Raw genomic sequence first — 19,552 nt, 5'->3', positions numbered from 1 at the left:
GCTGTACTCAGTCACATATCGCTTACTCAGAGGTGATTTCTGCCTGACTTACAAAGCCATGTCCAACTCAGAATTGATGGACATGCTCCACCTAAAGAAATCCAAGTCACTGCGAGCCACTCACTCTAGTGAGCTAAACTTCACCACAACAATAAATAGAACATGCTGGAGGGATAGCTTCCTGTCATAGAGACTTCCCATGCTTTGGAACAAAATTCCTAATTACATTAGGCAGAGCCCCTCACTAACACTCTTCAAGAGAAACCTTGATGAGTGGATGGGTAACAGAAAATACACCCCTGGGATCACTTCTTTGGCTCTTCTTGACAGAGGCTCAGTTAATTAATCAATGGGGCGTCAAAAGCTGACATACTCTGGCTAGGCTTATAAATGCCCTCGGGCAGATAGCCTAGTACCTACCTATGAACCTATGAACCTATGAGTGGGAAAAAAGTGCTATTGCACCAATTTTTAAGACTAAGGGTGATGTGCAGAGCTGCAGTAACTACAGAGGGATAAAATTGATCAGTCACAGCATGAAGTTATGGGAAAGAGTAATGGAAGCTAGGTTAAGAAGGGAGGTGATGATTATTGAGCAGCAGTATGGTTTCATGTTGGGAAAAAGCAGTACAGATGCGATATTTGCTCTGAGAGTGTTAATGGAGAAGTATAGAGAAAGTCAGAAGGAGTTGCATTTTGTCTTTGTGAACTTAGAGAAAGAATATGACGTTAGCTAGTGAGGAATTGTGGTATTCTATAAGGAAGTTGGGAGTGGCAGAGAAGTATGCAAGAGTGGTACAGGATATGTACAGGGTAGTCTGACAGTGGTGAGGTCTGCCGTAGGAGTGATGGATGTGTTTAAGGTGTAGGTGGGATTACATCAAGGATCAACCCTTTCTTATTTGCAATGGTGATGGACAGATTGACAGACGAGATCAGACAGATGTCCCAGTGGACTATAATGTTTGCAGGGGACATTGTGATCTGTAGTGAGAGTAGGAAACAGGTTGTGGTGACCCTGAAGAGGTGGAGCTATGCTCTAGGGGGGAGAAGACTGAAGGTCAGCAGGATGGAATCACTTTATGCACTGTGTCATTTTTTATAACATGGTAGTAAAATTGCTTTTTATATTCACAATGTATTTAAATACTTTCATAGATTCCACAGGTGCTTACTAGGCTAATGACCACAAGGCCCTTTTTAAGCCTAGCCATGCATCCCAAATCTCTGACAAGTTCTGATACCCTTGATAAGTGTAAGCAGGGGCTTAGGAAATTAAATATTTACAAGCAGAGGACTGGGAAATAAACCATTTACAGGTCTTCTGTGTCCATTGCAGACATACGTGCCAAACCAGGGATGAAATTCCTGTTCAGTATCCAATTGTCCAAGTTGCACTTGAATTGGTTTAGGTAGGAACTCTGCATCATATGGATGGGGAGCCTGACCCAAAAACTGGGTGGTCTCTGGGATACATACCTGTCTCTCCAGCAGGTCCTATTTATGTCACAGGCAAGGCTTAAGTCTTTAGAATGGGTAATTCTGCTACTGTTTGTTTTGTGGATATGCAGGAGATCCATCAGAATGGGAATGCCCAATATGTCAGGCATAGATCATTCCTTAAAAGCCTGTAGGAGATAGAATGCAGGGATAGGGCCTTGAGGTGGCCAGCATAGGACAGTTTATCTACGCCCTGTATTCTTTTAGTGAGGAACCTCTGTGGATGTTCCAATTGTTCAGTATGCCTGGTTAGGTACATACCAAAGGGGCCACTGTACTGAATGATAGGTCTGATGAATGCCAAATACAGTGGAACAATGACTTCCTTGGACTTAGATGCCATACGTTTGTTTAAAAGTTGTGCAACATAGAATGATTTCCTCATTACTATAGATATATGATAGCCAAAAGCTAGATTACTATCTATATGTGCCCCTAAGTTCCTGAATACTGGGTCAAGTCTAAGGGGGGTGTTGCCAATATGATATTTACTAGGAGTGGATGACTTCCCAAAGGATACTATTAGTTTTAGTCCATAGATCTGACATCAGTTGTTTTTCTGTATTAGCCCTTCCTGAAAAACATTTGTGTCAATGCGGGATTCAATGCCAGCTCCTAATTTGCAGTCATCCGCAAATTTAGTCAGCCAGAGACCACTGACATTGGTCTTGACTTCAATGATGTAAATGCCAAAAAGGAGTGATCCAAGGACCGATCCCAGAGGGACTCCATTTGTGACTGACCTCTGTGTAGAGGTGGACTCCAAAATTCTAACTACCTGGGTCCTGTCTGTGAGCCAGTTGGCTATTCACTGGTTGACATATGGGTACCTAACCTCTTAAGCTTGTCAACAACGCCTGAGTGGGGTACTGTATCAAAGACCTTGGTCAGGCCAAGGTAGGCAGTATGAAACCATTTTGCCCTCATCCATTGCTTTGGTGACCTTCTCAAGGAAGTCCACCAGGTTGAGTAGGCATCACCTTCCCTTGATGAAACCAAATTAGTTTGTGACCACTGTTTAGAGACTTACTATATCACTATTGATCATTTCCATTATAATTCTTTCCATGGCTTTACTTATAAGATTAGTGAGATTTATGGGTCTGTAGTTTCCAGGGTCTGTAGATGGCCCACTTTTGTGCAAAGGGATGACTGTTGCTGTTCTCCATTCATGGGGCACAAAGCCTGTTAAATAGCAATTCCAGAGGGCCTGATAGGTCCTGTTTCATGCTATTTAGAAGACATCCTGGGATATTTTCTGGCCCCACTGATGCAGTGTTCTTGGCCATAGAGATAGCATTAAGGACCTGTTCCCTAGTGATAGCAGGAATAGTTACATTTGATGGTATTTCCTGGGGGAAGGTTGAGGGGCAGAGAGGGGTAAAGCTGGAGCTGAATTTATTGGTCAGTAGGTTTGCTGCATCTTCTGGCTCAGTATAGGTGGCTCCATTTACAATGAGCTCTGCACACAATTGTGTATTGCCTTAGAGGTTGCAGACATAGCTAAAGAATGCCTTGTGGTTGTCCTTGGCCTGGGAGGCTTAATTTATCTCAAATATGGCTTTGGCAGACTTTATTTGTCCTCTGAGTTATTTGTTCAGTTTGATGAGAGTGATTTTATACTGCTGCATGCTGCACCTCCTAATTTTTGCCATGATTTTCTTCCTTCTGTTATACAGCCCATTGATTTTGTGATTCCATCAGGGTTGCTTGTTTTTGAGTTAGTTCTGTACTTCTTAATGGTTGGTACAGCTACCTCTATGCAGCTATTAGCATGCGTGTACAGGGTTTCTCCGAACAGTTCTGCATAGGCAGCAGTGTTCTCAGGGTTTATGGGACATGAAATTTTGCCAGGTTATCACTTAATAGTGGGAAGTTACCTTAGGGTAGTTCCTGAATATTCCAGGTTTATCTGGGGTTCTAGGTTTTATTTTTACTTCAAAGAAGACCATTCAGTGGTCTGACCTTACCAAGGAAGACATTACAGTACAGGGTGGGCACCACTCTCTCATATTAGTGAGGTCCAGATCCAGTATTGTTGCACCCCTGGTTAGTGCAGTGACAATCTGGTCCAGGGAGTTTGTGTTTACAAAATCCAGGAATCTCTGTGCCTGTACATTTGATGTGATATAAGATTCCCAGTTAATAGTGGGGTAATTAAAGTCACCCATGAATATGGTATTGGGATAGATGGTGTGTTTCCAATAAGTTTAAGTACGTGGTATGGGTTTCCTAGGTCATACGGGGGACCTATAGCTTGCAAGGAAGTGGTACCGGATTTTGCCTATGACAATTTGAACATGTAGCAGCTCTCGCCAGCCTAGAGGTATATTTATTTTTTATGTAAATTGAGACACATCTACCTTTAGTCCCTGTCTGTGTAGTAGCTGGTGTAAATGTATGGCAGGCATTATAGCCTTGCATTGTTGGTGTGCTTCCTGTGGCTTTAAACCATGTCTCAGTGACTGCACAGACATCAGCATTCTCTAGGGTGAAGAGAGCTTCTAGGGAGTGGAGTTTTTTGTTTAGACTTATAGCACTGAGCAGTAATACCTTTAGATTTTCTTGGTTTTGATTTGGTATGTTGGAAGTATTTTCAGTTTGGCATTGCCTAGAAAAGGCACTATGAGGGAAGACAGTGATTTAGCTAATATTCAAAAGACTAGAGGGGAGAGGTACAGACCATCCCTGATCTTTAGTTTGTATCATGGCCTCATCCATGGAGAGGGTAAAATGCTGCTCAGTGCTAGGCTCATACCAGCCTAAAACATATATTCTGAGAGCTCCATGATGTCTCTCTTTATATAGTCTAGCAATGTATATCTGAGGTCATTTATTCCCACATGGAGTATGACTGAGTCATGCTGGTACTTGTGGTTCAATGACCTGAGATGTACCTCCTTAGACTATATGTGGTGGATCCTAGCCCCTGATAAGTAAATGACTGTGATTTTCCCCTTACTCAGTCTAGTGAGAGGGACATCAGTGTGTCTAACAATGGAGTCTCCAATTACCAGAATGTTGGACTGTGTGGTGGCTTGCCTTATGGACTTAGAAGTAGAGGCTCCATGAGATGTAGTTCTATGTGCTGATGTGGGTGTTGTTTTGAAAGGGTGCATTTTGGGCTGATGAGAGTATTTGTGAAATGTATTTTGTTTTAGAGGTCTTTGGGGTTTAGGAAGGTTACATTTAAGTGCCTCAGCATATGTGGTTCTATATGTTTGCTTTGAATTGTGTGTAATGGGCACAGCATGTGTACTACTGACAACATTATTGACATCAGGAGTACTTTTGTGTGAGAGTTTTGCCTTCAGTGACATTGTCTCACATGCCATATCAATTTGTTTGAGAATTAACTGGTTGTCAGGAAACATGACGTAGTTTCTACATTGCCTCAGGATGCCCATATCATAGGATCACAGGAGATTACTAGGCTAACAGCCCCAGGGACCTTACAAGCCTAGCTAAGTACATCCAAGTATATCCACCAAGCTGGTAATGGAGATAGTAGGAAAGTTCATATCCATGGCAGCAGACCCTTTTTTAATGATTAGACAGTTGGAGTGAGAATATAAAGCAATGTCAGGAGTATCCGGTTTGCAGCTCTGGGGACAGTGCTTGTCATTGCAAACTAGTTGTCCTTTGTGCAACTAAGTATTGGTGAAATTTCAATTGTGCTTTCACAGGAAAAATGTTACTCAAGGTGTCTCTGTGTCTGTACAGGGCACTGCCAAACACTTGAGGGGAAACTAATATGTAGACCCTGAATATTTAAGGATGAAGTATTTAAACAGATGTTCTGAAGTTAGAAACAAATTAAGCAATACGGTGGCATCATCCATGGAGAGGGTAAAATGCTGCTCAGTGCTAGGCTCATACCAGCCTACGACATATATTCTGAGAGCTCCGTGATGTCTCTCTTTATATAGTCTAGCAATGTACATCTGAGGTAATTTATTCCCACATGGACTATGACTGAGACATGCTGGTACTTGTGGTCCAATGACCTGAGATGTACCTCCTTAGACTATATGTGGCAGATCCTAGCCCCTGATAAGTAAATGACTGTGATTTTCTCCTTACTCAGTCTAGTGAAAGGGACATCAGTGTGTCTCACAATGGAGTCTCCAATTACCAGAATGTTGGACTGTGTGGTGGCTTGCCTTATGGACTTAGAAGTAAAGGCTCCATGAGATGTGGTTCTATGTGCTGATGTGGGTGTTGTTTTGAAAGGGTGCATTTTGGGCTGCTGAGAGTATTTGTGAAATGTATTTTGTTTTAGAGGTCTTTGGGGTTTAGGAAGGTTACATTTAAGTGCTTCAGCATATGTGATTCTATATGTTTGCTTTGAATTGTGTGTAATGGGCACAGCATGTGTACTATTGACAACCTTATTGACATCAGGAGTACTTTTGTGTGAGAGCTTTGCCTTCAGTGACATTGTCTCACATGCCATATCAATTTGTTTGAGAATTAACTGGTTGTCAGGAAACATGACGTAGTTTCTACATTGCTTCAGGATGCCCATATCATAGGATCATAGGAGATTACTAGGCTAACAGCCCCAGGGACCTTACAAGCCTAGCTAAGTACATCCAAGTATATCCACCAAGCTGGTAATGGAGATAGTAGGAAAGTTCATATCCATGGCAGCAGACCCTTTTTTAATGATTAGACAGTTGGAGTGAGAATATAAAGCAATGTCAGGAGTATCCGGTTTGCAGCTCTGGGGGCAGTGCTTGTCATTGCAAACTAGTGCAACTAATTATTGGTGAAATTTCAATTGTGCTTTCACAGGAAAAATGTTACTCAAGGTGTCTCTCTCTGTGTCTGTACAGGGCACTGCCAAACACTTGAGGGGAAACTAATATGTAGACCCTGAATATTTAAGGATGAAGTATTTAAACAGATGTTCTGAAGTTAGAAACAAATTAAGCAATACTGTGGCATCATCCATGGAGAGGGTAAAATGCTGCTCAGTGCTAGGCTCATACCAGCCTACGACATATATTCTTAGAGCTCCATGATGTCTCTCTTTATATAGTCTAGCAATGTACATCTGAGGTCATTTATTCCTACATGGACTATGACTGAGTCATGCTGGTACTTGTGGTCCAATGACCTGAGATGTACCTCCTTAGACTATATGTGGCAGATCCTAGCCCCTGATAAGTAAATGACTGTGATTTTCTCCTTACTCAGTCTAGTGAAAGGGACATCAGTGTGTCTCACAATGGAGTCTCCAATTACCAGAATGTTGGACTGTGTGGTGGCTTGCCTTATGGACTTAGATGTAAAGGCTCCATGAGATGTGGTTCTATGTGCTGATGTGGGTGTTGTTTTGAAAGAGTGCATTTGGGGCTGCTGAGAGTATTTATGATATGTACTTTGTCTTGGAGGTCTTTGGGGTTTAGGATGGTTGCATTTAAGTGCCTCAGCATATGTGGGTCTATATGTTTGCTTTGAATTGTGTGTAATGGGCACAGCATGTGTACTATTGATAACCTTATTGACATCAGGAGTACTTTTGTGTGAGAGCTTTTCCTTCAGTGACATTGTCTCACATGCCATATCAATTTGTTTGAGAATTAACTGGTTGTCAGGAAACATGACGTAGTTTCTACATTGCGTCAGGATGCCCATATCATAGGATCACAGGAGATTACTAGGCTAACAGCCCCAGGGACCTTACAAGCCTAGCTAAGTACATCCAAGTATATCCACCAAGCTGGTAATGGAGATAGTAGGAAAGTTCATATCCATGGCAGCAGACCCTTTTTACTGATTAGACAGTTGGAATGAGACTATAAAGCAATGTCAGGAGTATCTGGTTTGCAGCTCTGGGGACAGTGCTTGTCATTGCAAACTAGTGCAACTAAGTATTGGTGAAATTTCAATTGTGCTTTTACAGGAAAAATGTTACTCAATGTGTCTCTGTCTGAGTCTGTACAGGGCACTGCCAAACACTTGAGGGGAAACTAATATGTAGACCCTGAAAATTTAAGGATGAAGTATTTAAACAGATGTTCTGAAGTTAGAAACAAATCAAGTAGTACTTACCGAAAACAAAGAATGATGAAAAGAGTGGTGTTGCATAAATGGCTACTGCCTGGCTACTACTAGTGTTGGTATTGACACAGCTTCACTCTGCTGGGATACGATTCTCCTTTGCTTCTTCTCTCATCAGAAGCAAAGCATTAGCAACTAATCCCATGATGAGAAGGAGCCACAGCCTATTTGGTGATCCACAATCTTGTTCAAGATGATACAAAGGTCTGTAGGCTTGTTGTAGCCTTTTCCTGGTAGATGCCTTGAATAGCAACCAGACCAATCAGGAACATCAAGCACAGACACTCACTACCCAATCAGAAACAGTCATGAATCAATGCACTCTGCTTCTTCTCTCACCAGGAGTAGAATATATGCACAAATTCCAAGCTGTCAGCTATGGAGCAGTTATTAGGCGTTCTGGTGATCAGCAATCTCCAGGAAATAATGTTCCTGTGGTCCTTCTCTCACCAGGAGAAAAACAGAAGCACTAAGCCAAAGATGACTACTGAGAGGCAGAATGTGGGCTCTCCAATAACAGGTGGATTTGCAAAAGATGTTTAAAGGTAAGATGAAAAAAATGGGTTAATATCCTAAGCACTGCAGTGTGTACTAAGCAGTTAGATATGAAAAGAGGGTAACTTAAGCTTTAGCTGTCTACGTGGAGAACCACTAATTTATTTAAAAAAGCAAGATAGATTGAAAAGAGGTGGGCACTTATGTATTCCAGTTCTATGGAATACAGTGGGATGGCCAATAAATGTAAATAATTGAAGGGGGGTGATTTCACAAAATGATAATTTTGTGCTTACTTACAGCAGCCAGTGATAGGAGAGAAGGAAGCAGATATGTGGTCAAATTAACATAAGTGCAGGCAACTAGAAAGACAGTTGTATTTAAGAACACAACAGGATGGGAACATAGCTGGCCTTAGACATAGCCAACTAGGTGGCTGCCTGGTGCACCGCTTTAGCAGGGGCACTTTTTCAGTAATCTGGATGCTGTAGGTAGACCAGGATGAGGGCACAGAGTGGTGTTGGGGGGGCACTGTAGAGACCTTTTGCCTAGGGCACCAGTTGACTATAGGCTGGTCCTGGATGGGAGAGTGGGAAAAATTTCTGTGTGACTCACAAGAGACACAGCTGTGGTCTATTTCCAAGTTTTAATGCAAAATTAAAAGCAGACTGCAAGTAAAACACGGAGTAAAGAAAACAAATCACAGTATACGAAATAGAAGATTGCAATAAAGTAATACAAAATGCAAGAAAGCAAAGGCAAACTAACCTTTCCCTTACAGCAAGTTGTGGCAGAGTCTGGGTGAACTTTTACAGTACTTTCATACTTTCTTTTTGCCTTCTAATTTCTCCATTATATAGCATAGAAACTTTCCTAGATATCTCTATATTTTGTTCAGTTTGAAGTATCTTTATTCAATTTGAAGTATCTTTCTATGTCAGACTGTGCTATACATTGCATACACTGACCACACTGCACATTAGTCAAAGGCTACCTAAATAATGAAGCACAGATGGGAAGGAAAAAGAAGTTATGTACTCACTATAACATTCCATGTGAGTTGTTCATCTCACCTTCATTCTTACAGCTGGGTTAGGAGCCAATCCTCGGCTCCGAGTTGGCCTACTACAAAGTTTGAGGTCTTCAGACAGCTCAAGGCCAAGTCCCTATCCCATGATGCACCTTGAGTTACCTCAGATCTTGTTTGCTGTGTCTAATAATACCATGTGTCTTTCTATCACTCTTTAGGAGAAAACCCATGGAAAGATTGAGCAACCAGGGTAAAAACTAGTATCTCGGTTCTCGAAAAACCCTGGAGGGGGTAGGAGGGTGGGAAGTAAGAATGAAGGTGAGATGAACAATTCACATTGAATGTTATAATGAGTACATAACTTCTTTATGTGAAGTTGTTCTATCTTGCCGTTCATTCTTCCAGATGGGTAGCGTCTCAAGCAACATCTTTCTCGGGTGGCTCACAGGAGTATGATTTTCAGGACAGTAGAACCAAAGAAGGCCCTGTCCCTGGATGCCTTGTCAACTTTGTAATGAGTGATAAAGGTATGAGGCCTTGACCAAGTGGCTGCTGCACAGATGTCTATAGGAAGCCTAGCAGAAAAGGCAGAAAATGTGGACACTGCTCTGGTAGAATGAGCCTTAGTTTTGTGCTGTAGAGGTAATTTGGCAGCTGAATAAGGGAAGGTGATACAATCAGATAACCATCTAGATAGTGTAGTTTTTGCCACTGGCATACCTTTCCTAGAATCTGAAAAAGAAACGAAAAGTTGTTCTGATTTTCTAAACTCTTTTGTTCCATCCAGGTAAAATCTGAGCTGTCTATGAACATCAAGTTTGTGCAGCATGTACTCTAAGTTGTTGGTGTGTTTGGGGAAGAACACTGGTAAGTCTATGATCTGGTTGAGGTTAGCTTCAGTACAAACTTTAGGTAAAAAAGAAGGGTTTGTTCACAGGGACACTCTGTTAGCATGGAAAATCAAATAAGGAGGCATTATGGACAAGGCTTGTAGCTCTGTTATTCTACAGGCAGACGTCATGGCTACTAAAAAGATAGTCTTCCAAGACAAATATTTCAAATCACATGAGGAAGATGGCTCGAACAGTGGGAGAATAATGTGTGAAAGCATAAAATATAGGTTCCATGGGGTATAAGGGGATTTCACAGGTGGTCTGAGATGGAAGGTCCCTTTGAGAAAGGCTTTGTATAGCTTATTAGGCTGGGAAGTGACGAAAAAAACGCTGCTCGTGTGGGTAATGGTCAAAGAATCCAACAAATCCAGTAAATCCTTGAGTAACACCAAAAAGTTTTATTCGAACAAGTCCATACAATAAAGGTTTAGCGCTTTCAACTGGTGAAATGCCAGTCTTCATCAGAACCATTGAATAGTGTCTGCTGCAAAGAATTTATAGCAACAGTAACTGCGGTTTAAAAAAAACGCGCCAAAATCTTTTAAAGTGACAACACCATTTTCAACTTGACATATACCTCAGTCTCAGCATTAAAAACATAAAACACATGGAAAACATCCTATAAATTCATCCAAAGGGAGCATCTCTGACTCATATAGAATATACATAACTTCTTGATCGTAGATAGTACACTTCTCGATCGTTAGTTATATAAAATTTATATGTGGTGGTAATCAATTTGTGTTATTAAAAATGAACATGTACAATATTGAATGTATTTAAATATATGAAGATATTATAAATAGGTGAATATAGATAGCTATGACTAGTTAAAATGATAAAATACAATTAAAATTTGATATTTTGTACAATAGAAAGAAAAATACATAATATCTTTACAATGAATATCTAAATTTAATGCATAATGTTTATGTATATGTATTTATATAGATATACAAATAAATTGAATTATGTACTACAATAAATATTGTGTACTATGTTGTAAAAAACATAAAATTTGTATATATTTTTTAATAATAAATAATATAAATATTTATAAAATAGATAGTGTAATTAATATAAAATGAGTATTATAAAATGAGTTAAATAAAATTAGGTATGTTATTTTTAAATATTCAGATGAAAAATTGATACCAATAGTATGAATAAAACAGAAATACAAAGAAATACATGGAAATACAAAAAATTTTTTTTTTTTTTTTGAATCTGATGAAAAATTTGATGTAAAAATTGATATTACATTGAATACAAATCACAGATGTAGCTGAAGTCTAAGAAATACACGACAATGTTGTTTATACATAATTGTAAGATAGTGCTAGCCTATGGCATATGGAACAGTCCAGAGAAACAATAATTAGTCACACATAAGGAATGGCTTGATGCTTATAGAATCGTTGAGACCGGGATACCTGGTTGCATCAGTTTTAATTTGCCATACACTTTCTTTCAGTGCTAACTTATTCTTCCAATTCCCCTCATGTGTGTTTATTTGGTCAATAATAGCAAATAAAAAACTATGTTGTAACCAAATTTTATGTTTTTTACAACATAGTACACAATATTTATTGTAGTACATAATTCAATTTATTTGTATATCTATATAAATACATATACATAAACATTATGCATTAAATTTAGATATTCATTGTAAAGATATTATGTATTTTTCTTTCTACTGTACAAAATATCAAATTTTAATTGTATTTTATCATTTTAACTAGTCATAGCTATCTATATTCACCTATTTATAATATCTTCATATATTTAAATACATTCAGTATTGTACATGTTCATTTTTAATAACACAAATTGATTACCACCACATATAAATTTTATATAACTAACGATCGAGAAGTGTACTATCTGCGATCAAGAAGTTATGTATATTCTATATGAGTCAGAGATGCTCCCTTCGGATGAATTTATAGGAGGTTTTCCATGTGTTTTATGTTTTTAATGCTGAGACTGAGGTATATGTCAAGTTGAAAATGGTGTTGTCACTTTAAAAGATTTTGGCGCGTTTTTTTTAAACCGCAGTTACTGTTGCTATAAATTCTTTGTAGCAGACACTATTCAATGGTTCTGATGAAGACTGGCATTTCACCAGTTGAAAGCGCTAAACCTTTATTGTATGGACTTGTTCGAATAAAACTTTTTGGTGTTACTCAAGGATTTACTGGATTTGTTGGATTCTTTGACCATTACCCGCACGAGCAGCGTTTTTTTCGTCACTTCCCAGCCTAATTGTTGACTTTCAGTCGTGGTTCATATTGTGGATTTGGTTCTTAGTGGTGCAATGGCAGGCAGTGTGGAAGGAACGCCAGCTTCATTGTCGGGTTCGGAGATTGGTATCCTTAGGGCGGACGTATCGGCGTTACAAAAAGATATCATGAAACTGACTATATTAGTCACGGAATTGCTATCTGAACATAAGAAAGTTGATACACAGCGTGACAACAATATTGCTACAGCCGCTATTTCTACAGCCGCTGTTCGTAAAACTGGTAAGCTACATACATTACATTTAAATCAGAATGATGCACAGCGTTCAGAATTGATACAGAAACAGGACTGTATATTGATAGAAGAATTAGCGGCTGATAATACACTTAATGACACGCCGGAGCGTGTCTTTCCTGCTATTTTGCAGGAAACTGATATGTACAATCAAAATGTGTGTATTGACTTGCCTGTTGTTCAAGGTGAACTCATCCACGACAATTTACGTTCCCCCATAAGCCATGATGAACAGTCGAGCAAGAATGGACAGTTTTGTTTTTCCCCTGGGAACGATTTTACATTTGACTGCAGCTTCCTAAAAAACAAACAGGAGAAGTTGGGAGCTAGACCTAAGGAAAAACAAGCCATTAAACAATATGGCAATGTAAAACGGAAAAATACATATATTCAAAAGGTACTATAACTCAATTTTCACATATATCAAGTTCCCATAAAAGAAAAGAGACTCATACTTCTCATGGGCACAATGTTTATGGACAAAAACATTTTAATAGTAACAATAGCATTAATGAAGATATTTCAGTATGTTTGATGGATCAGTTCTTATGTGATGACTATGAATTTGAACATAATGTGAATATAGAACCAAATGGCAATTTTAATGTACATAGTTTTAAGCAAAATACTGTGAGAGACATGATATATAATTTTGGCAAGAAACTTTTATTATATAAGAACACTAAATTGGACATAGCTTATTTATCTAAATGTCTTAACATGAAATTGGTACCTAAAGACATTAGATTTTTTAAACTCCCCTTAGGTATCAACTATAGTAAGGAAATGAAAAGGGAGTTTAATGAATTATTTGACAATTTTGGATTCCTATATATTAGAACTTTAATTAAATATAATGATGAAAAAATGATTCTGTTGACTAATGAGTTAGAGAGTATGAACAACGCTATTATTCAGCATTGTGATTTTATTAATTGGAAGGATTTATATAACAAACAAGTTAGCAATGCACAGGAGAAAGCTAAGGGCATTTTTGAAAGAAAGAACAGGAAATTGATGAGAGATATGGAAACATATGAGAATGATCGAGCATATATATGGCCTACTGACAGAAAATTGGGTACAAGAGAGAGAACTAGTAGTCATAAAGAGAGACCAAGGAGCGCCAAACGAGAAGAAAATTTTCGGGGGGGCAGATTCTTTCCAGCCCCAAAACAAATAAATCAATTCAGCAGGTGGAATTGAATAAGAAAGTAATTATTGACACCTTGCCACTTAGATTGTCACAGTATAGTTGCCCTGAAGCGAGTAGTGAGAGAATCTTGTGTACTGATAGTGTTTTAGCAGACAATACACATTCAATCAACATACAAGAATGTCATTCTGATGTTTTAGATACGGTAGAAGCAAAAAAATCGATTATGACTGTACACAATGGTTTCAAAGTATATAATTATACTGATGTTACAATAGAAAAAGAATTTATATGTTTAATGAGTAAAGGAATGAAATTTGTTCCAACTACAGGTATCAACTTAGTTGACACAATAAAAGAAATTAAATTATATTGTAGGAGACTCAATTTGGCAACACAATTTGATGACAATCCATATGATATATATACAATCGAAGGCGCAAAATTAAAAAAGAAAAGTACATATGTACCCTCCAACCACCCTCATATACATAGTTATGAACAGATGGTTAGTAAAGATATCTATTGGTTAAATTACAACATTAGGAAAAATAGTCGAAAAGATATTACTAGTCATGATAATCTTACTGCAAAAGAAAGGACTTGTTTTAATAACATAATACGTAATAAGGACATCCGCATTATGAAGCCCGACAAAGGCGGTGGTATTGTAATCAGTTATACCACGGATTATAATTCTAAAATTCATAATTGGTTATATGAATCAGGCAACTATGAGGTCATATCCATAAACGAAATCAATATAGGCCATAAAAGAATTGACCTCATCATTGAAGAATATATGATTGATAATAGAATAAGTAATGAAATATATATGTTTATTAGAACAGATTATCCGGTCCTAGCTAAAATAATAGGTATACCAAAAATTCATAAATCAGTGGAAGACCCTCCATATAGACCCATAGTGTCAGGTTCCATATCCAAAACCTTTAATATAGGTGTCCTGATAGACACGTGGACTAAACACATTTACAATGCAGTTCCACACATAATGAAAGATTCATGGAATTTCTTAAGTAATCTCACTGAAGACAAATGGAATAAGGAGTATATTTTCATCACAATAGATGTGGTAGATTTGTTCACATGTAAACCTAAAGATAAAGGGCTTGAATTTTTCACTAATAGCCTTAGTAAGTACTCAGGTTTCAGTTGGGACAAAATTTGTGTGGTTACTGAACTTATGTCCTTAGTCCTGGACCATAACTACATTACATTCCAGGGCGAATATTTTAGACAAAAAACTGGAGTGGCCATGGGAGCTTCATGTGCTCCCATTTTCGCCAACATGGTCATGTTGGAATGGGAAACTGAACACTTATTCAAAAGTAGATATTATGATAATATAGAATTTTATGCAAGATTTTTGGATGATTTGTTCGTGTTATGGAAGGGATCTGAAACTGAGATCAGAGAGTTCATTGATTTCCTTAATAACACTACAGAATTTTTGAAATTTACTTTCAATTATAGCAGTAAAGAAATAGCGTATTTGGACACACTTATATGGCATACTGATACAGGTTTTGCTTCAAGAATATACAGGAAACCCACATACTCAAATGATTACATTGCATACAGTAGTAATCATCCACCTTACACGTTTAAAAATATTGTCAAAGGACAATGTATTAGAACAGCAAGAATGTCATCTAGTTTGGAGGTTATGAAAGAAGACATTAACATTCTATGTAGTATGTTCAGAAAGAGAGGTTATCCAGATAGAATGTTAAAAGGCATCTCCCAGTATGTCATTTCCCAGTGGGGCAACAAATTTAAACCATTATTAGGTGCAATAGACACAGACAACACTATAAAAACAAAGGAATCACAATATACTTTTAATAGAGTATGTGTCTTAACCTACACTCCATTTGTGCACTATATTAAAGAAATTTTATATAGACATTGGGATGTCATTATCTCTAACAATTTGAGTAGTAAGGTAGGAAATGCACCAAAAATAGTATACAAAGTTGCACCCAATATTAAAAGAATGTTGGAATATACAGAAACACAGAAAGGAATGATGGTGAAAAATAAGAGAGGTAGTATAAAATGCGGAACATGCCGTCAATGTCGATATATTAATGAAGTAGACAAATTTGTATTAGAAGATATAAACCACACTGTAATTAGATGTTTAAGAGGTAATTGTAACAGCAAACAAGTGGTTTATATCGCCAGTTGTATTGCATGCAAGGCATATTATATAGGAAAAACGGAAAGGGACATTAAAAAACGGATATATGAACATTATTATAAGATACGCAAAGAAGATACTACAAATGCCCTTTATAGACACATTTTAGATAAAGGGGAGCAACATAGTTTTTTATTTGCTATTATTGACCAAATAAACACACATGAGGGGAATTGGAAGAATAAGTTAGCACTGAAAGAAAGTGTATGGCAAATTAAAACTGATGCGACCAGGTATCCCAGTCTCAACGATTCTATAAGCATCAAGCCATTCCTTATGTGTGATTAATTATTGTTTCTCTTGGCTGTTCCATATGCCATAGGCTAGCACTATCTTACAATTATGTATAAACAACATTGTTGTGTATTTCTTAGACTTCAGCTACATCTGTGATTTGTATTCAATGTAATATCAATTTTTACATCAATTTTTTCATCAGATTCAAAAAAATTTTTTTTTGTATTTCCATGTATTTCTTTGTATTTCTGTTTTATTCATACTATTGGTATCAATTTTTCATCTGAATATTTAAAAATAACATACCTAATTTTATTTAACTCATTTTATAATACTCATTTTATATTAATTACACTATTTTATAAATATTTATATTATTTATTATTAAAAAATATATACAAATTTTATGTTTTTTACAACATAGTACACAATATTTATTGTAGTACATAATTCAATTTATTTGTATATCTATATAAATACATATACATAAACATTATGCATTAAATTTAGATATTCATTGTAAAGATATTATGTATTTTTCTTTCTACTGTACAAAATATCAAATTTTAATTGTATTTTATCATTTTAACTAGTCATAGCTATCTATATTCACCTATTTATAATATCTTCATATATTTAAATACATTCAGTATTGTACATGTTCATTTTTAATAACACAAATTGATTACCACCACATATAAATTTTATATAACTAACGATCGAGAAGTGTACTATCTGCGATCAAGAAGTTATGTATATTCTATATGAGTCAGAGATGCTCCCTTCGGATGAATTTATAGGAGGTTTTCCATGTGTTTTATGTTTTTAATGCTGAGACTGAGGTATATGTCAAGTTGAAAATGGTGTTGTCACTTTAAAAGATTTTGGCGCGTTTTTTTTAAACCGCAGTTACTGTTGCTATAAATTCTTTGTAGCAGACACTATTCAATGGTTCTGATGAAGACTGGCATTTCACCAGTTGAAAGCGCTAAACCTTTATTGTATGGACTTGTTCGAATAAAACTTTTTGGTGTTACTCAAGGATTTATTGGATTTGTTGGATTCTTAGACCATCACCCACTTCCCAGCCTAATTGTTGACTTTCAGTCGTGGTTCATATTGTGGATTTGGTTCTTAGTGGTGCAATGGCAGGCAGTGTGGAAGGAACGCCAGCTTCATTGTCGGGTTCGGAGATTGGTATCCTTAGGTGACGACGGGCGTTACAAAAAGATATCATGAAACTGACTATATTAGTCACGGAATTGCTATCTGAACATAAGAAAGTTGATACACAGCGTGACAACAATATTGCTACAGCCGCTATTTCTACAGCCGCTGTTCGTAAAACTGGTAAGCTACATACATTACATTTAAATCAGAATGATGCACAGCGTTCAGAATTGATACAGAAACAGGACTGTATATTGATAGAAGAATTAGCGGCTGATAATACACTTAATGACTGTCTTTCCTGCTATTTTGCAGGAAACTGATATGTACAATCAAAATGTGTGTATTGACTTGCCTGTTGTTCAAGGTGAACTCATCCACGACAATTTACGTTCCCCCATAAGCCATGATGAACAGTCGAGCAAGAATGGACAGTTTTGTTTTTCCCCTGGGAACGATTTTACATTTGACTGCAGCTTCCTAAAAAACAAACAGGAGAAGTTGGGAGCTAGACCTAAGGAAAAACAAGCCATTAAACAATATGGCAATGTAAAACGGAAAAATACATATATTCAAAAAGGTACTATAACTCAATTTTCACATATATCAAGTTCCCATAAAAGAAAAGAGACTCATACTTCTCATGGGCACAATGTTTATGGACAAAAACATTTTAATAGTAACAATAGCATTAATGAAGATATTTCAGTATGTTTGATGGATCAGTTCTTATGTGATGACTATGAATTTGAACATAATGTGAATATAGAACCAAATGGCAATTTTAATGTACATAGTTTTAAGCAAAATACTGTGAGAGACATGATATATAATTTTGGCAAGAAACTTTTATTATATAAGAACACTAAATTGGACATAGCTTATTTATCTAAATGTCTTAACATGAAATTGGTACCTAACGACATTAGATTTTTTAAACTCCCCTTAGGTATCAACTATAGTAAGGAAATGAAAAGGGAGTTTAATGAATTATTTGACAATTTTGGATTCCTATATATTAGAACTTTAATTAAATATAATGATGAAAAATGATTCTGTTGACTAATGAGTTAGAGAGTATGAACAACGCTATTATTCAGCATTGTGATTTTATTAATTGGAAGGATTTATATAACAAACAAGTTAGCAATGCACAGGAGAAAGCTAAGGGCATTTTTGAAAGAAAGAACAGGAAATTGATGAGAGATATGGAAACATATGAGAATGATCGAGCATATATATGGCCTACTGACAGAAAATTGGGTACAAGAGAGAGAACTAGTAGTCATAAAGAGAGACCAAGGGGGGCAGATTCTTTCCAGCCCCAAAACAAATAAATCAATTCAGCAGGTGGAATTGAATAAGAAAGTAATTATTGACACCTTGCCACTTAGATTGTCACAGTATAGTTGCCCTGAAGCGAGTAGTGAGAGAATCTTGTGTACTGATAGTGTTTTAGCAGACAATACACATTCAATCAACATACAAGAATGTCATTCTGATGTTTTAGATACGGTAGAAGCAAAAAAATCGATTATGACTGTACACAATGGTTTCAAAGTATATAATTATACTGATGTTACAATAGAAAAAGAATTTATATGTTTAATGAGTAAAGGAATGAAATTTGTTCCAACTACAGGTATCAACTTAGTTGACACAATAAAAGAAATTAAATTATATTGTAGGAGACTCAATTTGGCAACACAATTTGATGACAATCCATATGATATATATACAATCGAAGGCGCAAAATTAAAAAAGAAAAGTACATATGTACCCTCCAACCACCCTCATATACATAGTTATGAACAGATGGTTAGTAAAGATATCTATTGGTTAAATTACAACATTAGGAAAAATAGTCGAAAAGATATTACTAGTCATGATAATCTTACTGCAAAAGAAAGGACTTGTTTTAATAACATAATACGTAATAAGGACATCCGCATTATGAAGCCCGACAAAGGCGGTGGTATTGTAATCAGTTATACCACGGATTATAATTCTAAAATTCATAATTGGTTATATGAATCAGGCAACTATGAGGTCATATCCATAAACGAAATCAATATAGGCCATAAAAGAATTGACCTCATCATTGAAGAATATATGATTGATAATAGAATAAGTAATGAAATATATATGTTTATTAGAACAGATTATCCGTCCTAGCTAAAATAATAGGTATACCAAAAATTCATAAATCAGTGGAAGACCCTCCATATAGACCC

This window comes from Protopterus annectens, chromosome 6.part1, assembly GCF_019279795.1.
Source record: "Protopterus annectens isolate FY-2018-M chromosome 6.part1, PAN1.0, whole genome shotgun sequence".
In the NCBI taxonomy this organism is placed as follows: domain Eukaryota; kingdom Metazoa; phylum Chordata; order Ceratodontiformes; family Protopteridae; genus Protopterus; species Protopterus annectens.
Note: the sequence above shows the minus strand (reverse complement) of the source record.